We start from the raw sequence: 1,013 nt of genomic DNA on the forward strand, positions 1-1,013 counted from the left end.
TTTTTCTCAGCTCTCACTGGACCGATTTCTTTTAACAATACGTCAAAAGATCACAAATGTATCTAGTTGAAGACATTACCCTTAAAAATTTAAAAATTTTCCCTCGTTCCCCCGCCAATGAGGGAAATATCCAAAAAAATTACAAATTTAAAAATCGACAAATTTTGTCATTTTTTTCACTTTTTTTCTTAAAACTTCCATAACTTTTTCAAAAATCAACAAATCAACATAATTTTTTTTTAAACTAAAACCTTAGATATTTTCCTTTCATTTGATATAATTTTTTTGAAAATTTAACACTTAACCTGCTCATGGGGGGGGATTTAAAGTTGCAACTTTTTTACAAAAACTAACATTTTCAACTTAATTTTTGAAAATGTTCCGGAAATACTGCGTTCTTTAAACATATATCAAATTAAAGCTTATTTTATGTACTATAAAATGAAAAAAAAAAATTTGTCCCGACACTTTATCTTCTGCATGTAAACGGTTGCCGTAGTTAAAAAAACACTATTTTTGTGTTAAAATTTTCGATTTTCAATTTTTAATTTTCAACTTAAAAATGCTATAACTTTTCGAAAAATGCATGTATCAGCACAATTTTTTTTTTTCTAAATACATTATAAGTACATCTTCCATTTGACATACTTTTTATTAAAATTAGACAATTTCCCCTTATATAGGGGGGGTTCAAACTTTGAAACATTGTTCAAAAAATAGAACTTTTTCAACTTCACTTTTGAAAATGTTCCGGAAATACTGCGTCCTTTAAATATATTTCAAATTAAAGCTTTTTTTATGTACTATAAAATGAAAAAAAAAAATTTGTCCCGACACCTTATCTTCTATGTGCAAATGGCAGTCGAAATTATAAAAAAAATGTAATATTTGCGATAAAAATCACCTTTTATAACGATGTTTTTTGTACTTAAAACTGCCATAACTTTTTCAAATATTAACTAATCAAAATAATATTTCTTTATATTGAAACCTTAGGTAATTTTCTTTCATTT

Source organism: Daktulosphaira vitifoliae, unplaced genomic scaffold (genome assembly GCF_025091365.1).
Source record: "Daktulosphaira vitifoliae isolate Bord-2020 unplaced genomic scaffold, ASM2509136v1 Scaffold_2, whole genome shotgun sequence".
NCBI lineage: Eukaryota > Metazoa > Arthropoda > Insecta > Hemiptera > Phylloxeridae > Daktulosphaira > Daktulosphaira vitifoliae.